Source organism: Cygnus olor, chromosome 13 (genome assembly GCF_009769625.2).
Source record: "Cygnus olor isolate bCygOlo1 chromosome 13, bCygOlo1.pri.v2, whole genome shotgun sequence".
In the NCBI taxonomy this organism is placed as follows: domain Eukaryota; kingdom Metazoa; phylum Chordata; class Aves; order Anseriformes; family Anatidae; genus Cygnus; species Cygnus olor.
Window position 1 is genome coordinate 4575408 of NC_049181.1, and position 8764 is coordinate 4584171.

Consider the following 8764-nt stretch of genomic DNA (forward strand, 5'->3'; position numbering starts at 1 on the left):
TCTTCTTCAGAGAAGGGTTTTCAAAAGGAAGCAAGAGTACCAGTGATGCAACCCCACAGCCGCATGAGCAACAAGCTTAATACTTGCAAGGGACTCAGCAGTGGCCTAGTACCTGGGGTACATTTCTGGCTGCTACTCCTACAGTCCAGCTACAACCCTCAGCTAGTTTAAACCCCACTTGGATATGTCAACATGAGCGATAGATATTTTCTTTCCAAAGGCTTTTTGCATATAAAAATGCCCCATTATCAGTTCCTTAGACTCTTACATCTCTGAGCAACTTTGAAACAAGATCCACTGCAGCTTAACTAAAGCTGGACATGAAGGCTATGGAAAACCTGATTTTAATTAGGTCACGAGAAACGACTAGTTCTCTCTATCCAATCCCAAGTGAAGCATCACAGCTGTACAAGAAAAGGAACTTCTGGACTGAACAAGATCCTAAGACAATCAGCACCCATGACAGGACCAAGACTATCATACCATTCTCATGGACATCCCTCTTTGAAAAGAAAAGGTATAAACTCATTACTTCACAGCTGTAGAAGGATCAAGTCAATTGTACCTGTCAAAAGAAACAGGTTTTCTCCCAGATCTTCCAGAGTTTGGCTCTGGAAAGTTTTTTGCACACTGCAGATGGATGATACAGTACTTCATTATGACAGGCAGGGCAGAAAGGCCAGGGGAAGGCAGACTTCAGGAGAAAGAGACTGAGACTAAAGAACAGGGGAAAGGAGTAGCCCACCTGCTGAGGCCTTCTAAAGCACCACACTGGTCCCGGAACGCGAATCCATTCATTTTATTTCCCACTAACACTGATGGAAATAACTTCTCTGATCCTTGACTTCCACAACAAGGAAACTAGGTTTTGCAAAGATAAGCACAAAGAGCTTTACTTGCTAAAGAAAAAAAAATACACTTTAATTGAAACAGATACATGTACATTGAAGCTGATAAGATGGTGGTGTGACCAAGTACTCTACTACTGCTTTTCTTTATGCTATTACTTGCTACTGTGTCCTGTGTTGGAAAGTAGATAGCTTTCTAGGTGGAAAAAGAACATTTATTATAATCTTTTGCAATAACAACTGCAAAAACAATACCAGAGAATAAGATAGAAAATGAAAATATAAATGTAATTACAATGTATACTTTAAAATTAATAATTCATAATTAAAATCGTGAACATTTAATATCCTCTCTCCATGGGCAACGTATCATCCTCTCAGATCGCTAACTATACTTACTCAACCTGTGTATTCCTTTCTTCAGTCTATGCATTTCTAATCATTCACTTTAAGTCCAAACGTCACTCTTCTCAGTGTTATCATTAAATAACTACAGGGGGCTTAGGTAACATTAAAGACTATAATGAATTGGAGGGGAGAAAAAGTACAGTCAATAGAAAATACACAGACACACACAAGATAAAACAATACTGTTAGATATACATAATTGTAATTTTGGTCACCTGCAGAAAGAGTTATCAACATATTAAGCAACCATCCCCTTTAATTGAATTTTGTATTGCACGCCTCTTTTAATCTCTGTCAGGTAATTAACTGATCAGTTGCACAGCAGCACCCAAAGAAATACCAACATTTTACATTAAAATGCTGCAAAGCTCATTTGAGCTTCCAATGGGCAAACTATGTGCAAGAAAGAGGCAAAATAACGTGGGAGGGGAGAGTCAGTATTGGAGACACTACAATTAGTTCTGTTAAATGGCTACGTCATGTTCAAAATAAATATTTAATTAAATTTCACTGAGTCGATACAACTTTTATCATGAAATCTGCATAGAGTCTCAGCTGTAAAGGATTTGTAGGTCTACCGAAAACAAATTAATATTAAAGTCAAGTTTAATGGAAGTCTTATGGACCTAAGTTCCCTCTTAAGTACAAGGTATGAAGCACCCCAAAGCCTTGAAGGAAAAAAGGCAAGGCAGTACCTTCCTGATTTGCGAAAAGTAAGGATGAAAAGAAAAAAATACCTTCATTAGATTTCAGTCTGAAGTAATCTGAAACATTTGATACAACAGTAATTAAATAATCCAACAGACAGGTACGCGTAAACTTATTTACTTTACCTGCATAGCTGTCACAGCTAAGATGATTCTGTGGACCGATCCCAAAGATCTTAGAGCCATTCCTTGTGTGGCTCTAAAAAAACCACACTGAAGTAATATTAAAACTTTAAATATTAATTCCCCTTCTGCTCTAAAATTCTCATTCTAAGCTGGCTTCTCTCCAGACAGATAAGCCAATTCACTTAAACAAAACAAATAAGACCGACCAGGACAAACGCAGCTTTACTTGGAAATCAATGACCAGGTCACCTAAAATGGAGGTTTGCATTTTCTTCATGATCTTAATTCTGCTAGGAATAGCTTAGTATTTCCTTATGGAGCCTTGTAAGAAGTAATAATAAGAACTTGTAAACATTGATTCATTTGTTGAAATAGCTTCATATGGCTCTCACGGGAACACAAGGAGACAGCACAGCCTAAGTACCAACACAGCTGAGCCACCGGAGAGCAGCAGCAGCCTACCCCTCATACCACTGAGGCCTGAGGATTAACACAGTTTCTGTCACCCTGACACCACATTTGGTGATCTGACCCACTTAGAACCTGCTCTTCCCCCATCCTTGCATCCCAGGCTTTTATCTCCCATGTATTTTTATTTATTTATTTCTCCTCATATTATTCTGTTGCTATACCAGCATGGAAATGTCACCATAACCATAAATTAATAATTGAAGATGATAAAACTGACGTTTGTCACTTTATAGCTGTGGCCTCCCAGTTACTATTGCTAAGGATAATGCAAACAGCCTTCTGTGACCTTTCATTTTTGGTTCTTTTGTTGTAGCACATGCTTTTTAGTTGAAATAATCTAACCTACAGATTAGCACATTGGTTTAACAGTTATCTGAACCCTTAAACAGAAGCAGTAAGCTCTTTATCAGTACGCAAAGGAGCTCTGTCAGTCAGTATCAGATGAAGCCCCACAAGAAGAAGGATTCCACTGTATGGCCACATGTGGGGGGAAAAATTAAGGGTGGCCTGAGCTAGCTTTGCACTTCACCTACTTGAAAAATAATCATAGTATCATTAAGGTTGGAAAAGACCTCCAAGGTCATCTGGTCCAACCATTAATGGTAACTTTAAGAACAAAAATTCACTACTGTTACAACTGTGACCAGGAAGTTCACGAGCAGTGCATTTTAAGCCTGATAACTTTCGTCATAAGGGTACTTTCTAATTCAGACTCCCTTGCTCAACAGCCTTGCTACTTAAAGTCTGCCCGCCTGAACAAATTACACAAATACTGTAGACGTAGAACATTTGAGAGCTAGCTATAGCCATATATTTTTTACCTTAAAATTATAAGCATCTGTTAATTAGAGCAGTCACAAAAATTAAGCTTTAAAGTGATCTTTTATTTAATTTTGTCTGAGTCCCTGTCCTACTGTCAGATAACGCTTCTATCGAATACTTTTATTACTTGGGGAAAACCAGGATTTGCAGGGGGCAGGCGGTAGGCAGATGCAGACTCCCTAATGGCTCTGCTCATCTTTTTTTCCTTGCCTCAGACACATAGCTGCAACTGTGCGGTATTATCAAAAAATTAAATCAAAAATTAAAACTTCAGGGAGCCTGAATGTCTGGTTCTAGTGACACAACACCTAGTCAATACTTATCTTTTCAATTTGCTAGCAGAGCTTGCTTTTTAGCTCAGCATTTAATAGTTTCCGTGTTGAATTACACCTGAATTATGTAAGGCCAGTGCAACAAGGCTGCTTTGCATCTCTACAGCCCATGTTCCATGCTGATCAATTAGGCCATCAATTAATAATGTATTAATTTTTCTTTCTTCATTAAAATACTTGGGGGTTTCTTCATTAAAATACTTGGGGGTTTCTTCATTAAAATACTTGGGGGGAGGGGGTCAGATGGCATTAAAAAAGCTTACAGTACTAAGAAAAAAAGGTCCACACAGATGCAGATATAAAGGTAATTGACCAACAGAAGTACATTTAATGACAGTAATAGAAAACAGCAAAAGTAGCACGCATTATAGTTTTCATAAACTAGCAAAAGCCAAGGTAAAACAGCACGGTTCAGCCCTTCGCCTCGGGAGCTGCAGTTGGTGGCCATGGCTGTATCGCCAGCTTCCCACCTCCTGGGCACGGCAAAACACAGCTGCCCACACGCAGTGAAGGCTCTCCATACGCATGTACATGTACCCTCCATACGCATGTACATGTACTCTCACACAGGTTTTCTTAACCTATGAAAAATAACAGCTAGAAACTTCAACTGTAGCGCCTTCCATGAAGATCAAAGTATTCCCCTTAACTAATAAAATTAGAACCAAGAGTTGTTTGGTCTGAAAAGAGAAGCTGAAGAGAATTCCTAGACAGTGCTTGGGCTACACATTTCCATACACTCATCTGTAATAAATTTAGATTGTGTGACTTGTGACTAGAGCAGACAATTTCACATTGAACTTTTTTTTTTGGTTGGTTGGGGCATAAAACCTACCAGATGAAGCTACACTCCAGAGCTCTGATCACTAGCAACCAGCTTTGTGTGACCTATTAGCCACTGCCAGGAGCACAACTAGCCTTCAACAACACATGTACATGGATTTTGCTGTGTCAGAACACTCAAATTGGTTAAGAATTAGTATCAGAAAACTATGGCCAATACAGACTGGGAAACTACCTTTCTACATAGGCTTAGACAACTCAAAGTTTTTGTTGTCTGACATATATAACATACAGCAAAGTGATACATATCAGACTGAAACTAATACCTAGGGATGAAAACGGCAAAGAAGAGTAAGGTCCTACTACCCTTTTAACTTACCTTCTTCCTGGCTATAAGGAACTGTTTAGGAATCGGGAAGTTGACAAGGAGTGGTGGAAGGGAGAAGTGCTTTACTCAGTGTAGCCTTATTTATTGACGACAAATGGCTCAAGTCATATTGAGTCATTCCAATCAAAGAAGAAAAAACAAGAACCAAAACAAAAACAAATCAAAACACAGAAACATCAGTCCTGTGCCATGGAACAGTGATACAGGAAAAAAAAACATCGACTGGATTCTCTACATTTCTTGCTTTTGGTGATTATTTAAGTGCAGAAGGTTTTTTCTTTCATTAACTTAGAAATTTTGTACAGTAATAAGCAGTATTTCAACTAAAATTTCTACATCTACATTTCACAGAGAAAAGACACTTTTACCTTCAAATCCCTAAACATGCCAAAGCACACATATATTCTCATTTTTTTCTTAGGTACGACACCATAGGACTTCAAATTAGATCTGTAAAGAGCAGCAAAATAACCTCATATATATTAAATGTACTTTTCCAAATACAGAATTTAGAAGGTCTAAGGCTGAGCTTAAGTATGAGCTATAACCCGCAGAAGTAAGAGAGGCATTCCCCACAGTTACACGAAGTTAAGAGTATCACCTGGCATTAAGAGAGGAATAGACCTTTTGCAATGGACTTTGCATCTTTCAGCTCCTGAGGCTTCCTCCTGTCATGCTTTGGTTTTTGTTGCTTGGTTCTGGTGTGTTTTTGTTTTGCTGGGGAATGGTTTGGTTTTAAACAGGAAATGGCTGTGACCTGCAGCAGACAAGCTCTTTCAGGCAGGATTTGATCATTCACTTTCTCACTCGTGAATGTTAGAATTCCAAGTCTACTATAGATTTGCCACTTTTCATAATAACCACTGAAAAGGGTTGGTTCAAAAGTAGGTTTTCTTCAAAACTTTTTACTCTGGTACGCACACACACCTGTTTAACACTCATGAATGTGATAGCTACAAATTATTTCTTTTGAAAGCTACCACGCAAAGCTACAATGAGATTCAAAGCAACTATAAAGACTGCGTGTTGATACACAATGATGATTAAATCTTTCAGCGTAGCATCAGTAATAAGAAATATCAAGAATAAAAGCAGAGAACAGGTATTAAACAAAGATTATTTTTCTGTTGTATTACTATGAGCAAAGATAATCCTGACAAACTTTATCCCCCCCTCCCCCCAAAAGAGTGGTTATTATTCATGACATATGTTTTTGCCTAAACTTGTCTTTAATTAAAAGCATTTTTATTTATTTTTACTACTTTTCCAGATTACAGCAAGTAGGAGGAATTTTACCTATTAACAGTAATTTCAACAGTATTAAATAGTAATAACAAAATACATGTCTTGGGACTTCGCAGTTATTATGGCCTACTTAACCTTTAGGCTCCTTTCTTTCTAGTCTTAATTTACTATTTACAGAAATGTAAATAAGAGTTCTCCATTTCACCACTGCTTTTTACATATAGCTGACAAGCATCCAAAGCAAGACTTCTCAGTTTTATAGAACAACGCCTTCTGTAGCTATATATTGTGCAAGGATTTTGCACATTTTAAGCACAGACTCTAGCTCTTCTACTCTGATATCATTTCTTTGTGGGAGAAGAGATCATTAAGCAACTACACTCTTGGCTGCTTACTATTCATCACTTCAAAGAGCACAGCACAATTTTTGATGCCATCTGAGAAAGGAAGACAATCCTTTCACTTAGCTTCCTCAAATTACACTATATATACACTCTTAGTAAAAACCTTATGACAACTTAGGTTACCTGGGTCACTTAAGAGGTGGTGAAAAAATGCAGGCTAGCTAAGTTACCAGTAAGAATCCAGGATTACCTCAGGTGATGATCGTCCTTGCCTAAAGAAAACCCAAAGAAACCAACTGTATGTTCTAGCTGAGAACAAACAGTGCAAGACACTTCAGTTTTATCTTGCAGACAACCTCACGTAACACCCACCAAATTACTCTATTAGGGCACTTCATTTATATTGCAAAACATGCATCCCAGGTGCTGACAGCAGACAAGACGCACATGTTGAAAGTCAGTGCCCTCCTAAGGGCCACAGCTGCTGTGCTGAAGGGCCCACATTAAAAAAAAAAAAAAAAAAAAAAAAAAAAAAAAAACCATTAATTGAAAGACCTCAGTTCTTCAGAACCCTGAGCAACCACTCAAAGATTTAAGTATAGGGAATCACAACTTTCTTGCTGAGGCATGCATTAATATTCAAAGGAAGACTGCTTTGCACTGAAGAAGAAAACAAAGTGTTTTCTAACATTCTTAGAAATAACTTGCTTTTTTACATGTCAGTGACCACTTATCACCCAAAATAATAGATGCATCTATCAGGTCTCATGGTGGAAAAAAGTAAAAATTGCTTTATCTTGGATATGGCAGGATGGCCCCACTTCTGCACGCACAAAGATGCTGCAGACCCAATGTCTGGGGTTTCTGTGGAATGTCCTGGGCAGACCCTTGCCTTTGCATAGTGTTCCTTGGGTTTCTTTCAGTCAGCCCCTGGCACGCTTTGTAACTGCAGAGCACAGAAAGGAGGTAGGGATTCCTCTGAGTGTTCATTGGCTGTCTCCAGGTGTCCAGCAAAGTTGCCTGCAACAAGTCTGGATCCATTTCTGGATAAAGACCTTACCCTTTTCAAAAGGAAAGTTAATGTTGATTGCAGCGAGGCATTCGATTTTTCCTGTACACAAATTAGCACATACTGGTCATCCAGATTACAGGTGATTCAGACAATGACAAAACTATTATTTTCATCAGTGAATAGCCAGATTATTCTTTCTTTCAATCCATGCAAGATATCTTTCCTGCTCTAATACTTAAATCTGTATTTCTTTATGTGACTTGGCACTGTGCAACAATAAAACTCAGTTTGCAAGGTATATGTGATGCAGAGGGAATGAACCAAAAAAAAGGTATCAGATGTCCTTTAATTGAAATTTTAGCTAGAAGTGATGTGGGAATATGTAGCCCAAAACTTGGAAAGATGCCCATGGGGAATGTCAAGATTAGGACCACCAAAATTCCCTAAGTTAGTATTAAAACCAGGAATTAGATACCTTCTCAGACCTTGGTCAGAATAGTTCCAGCTTCACAAGAAAGCCAAACTGCTACTTGCATGCTACTGTACTTGAAATAATACTTTGATTTTTCTTTTTTTTTTTTTTCCTACAATTCATGGATTTTAAATGTAGGTCCAGCCTAGTTAATTTTTTCACGTACAACCAGCTATTTCCCCTAAGCTATAATATGGCTTATACTAATTTAAAGACTATTGTACTTTATATAAAGTCCTTTTTATAAAAAGTCCTACAATATGCAATATAAATTAAACAAACACTGAATATATTGGACAAGGTGGTCCACTATTTTCAGTTTTCCTTTGCAAATCAAGACAAAACAAAGCTATATGGAAAAGGGTTAATTGTATTTAGTTTAATCAAAATTTTGGTTCTAGTTATTTAACTAACTTTCAATGTGCAAACTAGGAATATTACCAGAGCACTGCAGAGTCCCAACACCTGCAACATATATCCTGGAGAAATTAGGAGTTTTGCATATAGATAACAAGCTTCATTAAAGCCAGATTTAAAATCTTCAGATTAAAAAGTCTAAAGTATAACAAATTAGTAAGTGTACAGAACCCCTTGGTGAGTAGCCTTATTATGTCACCTGGTATTTTCTCCATGGAAACCTGTATTTCTGAGTAATCTCAAAGGACTGAAATTCAGTGTTGATCTTGAGTGTAAGCTAACATTGAGAATACTAGAACTAAGAAGTTGTGTTATCACACCTCATTTATTTGGATTTTCTTCCAAAATGGTATATCAGCATTTCTGGAATAACCTCAGAAAAGGTAAAG

At 37.7% G+C, this 8764-nt stretch overlaps 1 long non-coding RNA gene across 1 annotated transcript; it reads right to left on the reverse strand.

Annotated features, from left to right (window-relative positions):
• Positions 1 to 4018: 4018 nt before the first annotated feature.
• On the reverse strand, positions 4019 to 6829 carry LOC121077387. Its single transcript, XR_005824012.1, has 2 exons — positions 6658 to 6829; positions 4019 to 5812 (listed from the first exon to the last, which is right to left on the reverse strand). It is a non-coding gene; the product is annotated as an uncharacterized LOC121077387 (long non-coding RNA).
• Positions 6830 to 8764: the final 1935 nt, after the last annotated feature.